The sequence below is a fragment of the Camellia sinensis genome, chromosome 12 (assembly GCF_055761805.1).
Source record: "Camellia sinensis isolate YWXY chromosome 12, ASM5576180v1, whole genome shotgun sequence".
NCBI classification, from domain to species: domain Eukaryota; kingdom Viridiplantae; phylum Streptophyta; class Magnoliopsida; order Ericales; family Theaceae; genus Camellia; species Camellia sinensis.
Window position 1 is genome coordinate 38,372,206 of NC_138972.1, and position 1,810 is coordinate 38,374,015.

The 1,810-nt window shown below is 34.5% G+C and overlaps 1 pseudogene; it reads left to right on the forward strand.

Annotated features, from left to right (window-relative positions):
• The first annotated feature begins 287 nt into the window (after positions 1 to 287).
• On the forward strand, positions 288 to 1,040 carry LOC145804131 (tRNA (guanine-N(7)-)-methyltransferase pseudogene; annotated as a pseudogene).
• The last annotated feature ends 770 nt before the right edge of the window (positions 1,041 to 1,810 follow it).

Sequence of the window (1,810 nt, forward strand, 5' to 3'; positions counted from 1 at the left end):
ATAAAACTAGGAAAAAAGGAAACATCGAACCCTAATGTGATACTTTGATTTAACATTGCTTAATGTGGTAAAAATGTCATAATTTTGGAAAAAGAAAATTGTATGAGAACATTGAGAAGCCTTTGTTAACAATATCTAGTTATAATTTTCTTTCTTTTAGACAACAGAGCTGCTTTAAACTTCAACATCTACATCCTGTAATTATTTTTTTGGTTTATTTATTTATTTTTTTCTTTCTATCCTGTAAATTATGAGTTGCTGCTGCTATGTAGTTTTGAGAAAAGAAGATGCTGGGGAATGAGGCAAGCCCTTATATCAGGAAGACGACTTGTTTGCCACAGAAACGTTTTTATCGGGCACGAGCTCACAGCAATCCACTAAGTGACTCCCACTTCCCTATGTCTATCTCCCCTTTCCATGTCGACTATGCCTTCCATTTCCCTCAACTTTTTCCATCATCCGATAAGGTTTCCAAGAAGATCCAATTTGCAAATATTGGCTGTGGTTTTGGAGGACTCCTAATTAGTCTTTCAACGTTATTCCCTGACACCCTGATGATCGGGATGGAGCTGATGGACAAAGTGACGGAGTATGTCAAGGAACTGGTTTTAGCTTTGAGGGTAGCACATCCTGGTCAATACCAGAATGTATCAGTGGTTAGAACTAATTCCATGAAATACATTCCGAATTACTTTGAGAAAGGACAATTATCGAAGATGTTTTTCCTGTTCCCTGATCCTCACTTTAAAGAGAAGAATCATCGGCGTTGTGTGATCAGCCCACACTTGCTAAATGAATATGCTTATGTTCTTGGAGTTGGCGGGATTATGTATACGATTACAGATGTGGAAGAACTTGGGGAGTGGATGAAGGCTTGTTTGGAGGGGCACCCTATGTTTGAAGCTCTTACAGATAAAGAACTTGAAGCTGATCCAGTTGTGAAGCTCTTGAGTAGTGCCACTGAGGAAGGACATAAGGTTACACAGAATGGAGGACAAACTTTCCAAGCAGTTTTTAGACGCATCGTGCTGTCTGTTTGATCTGAGTAGCGCCATACAAAAAAAAAAAAAAAATAACGTACAAAATTTTCATCTAGAATGATGTAGCAGCTTTAGGTGCTCTCATTTTAAAATCGAAAAAGCCTATTAGAATGGCTTTTATTTCCAAGAATGCCCTTGCCCCATCATTTTTTAGATTAATTATGTATAACAATTTTGTTTGTAGATTATTTTCCCTTTGATTTTGATGGATAAAAGCTAGGAACTATTACGTACAATGCTCTTCAATTTTGATAGTTCATGCCAATTTTGTAGCATGGTATGGTCTAAATCAATTTTCATGATCTTCTAGTCTCTTGAAACTTTAATTTGCAATGCTATTTTTTATGCAACCTTTTTTGAAAATTTAAATTAACTATTTGGTAAAGCAGTCTTGATTTGTACATAATAACATTCACGTGCATTTTTGCATTTCATACATATTCATCTTCATAAATATATATTTGAAGCAAATGTGATTAGAATAGAAGACGGACGCATGTACATGTATTTTTCTCAATTTTCTTGTTATCAATAAAAATTAATTTTCAAAATTTTTAACAAATACTTCGAGCAAATGATGACTTTTAAAAGTAAACTTAAAAATATGAAAATCTGCTAGTTGTGACAGATAATACTTCAACGAAAAAATCTTCTTTTGATTTTTCATCCAAGTACTTGGTGAAAATGAAGATGAAGACTGACTTAAACACATCAATAGACTTAGGAATTTGAAACCTGCATCTCAAATGAAGATGACCATTGCAAGCAGA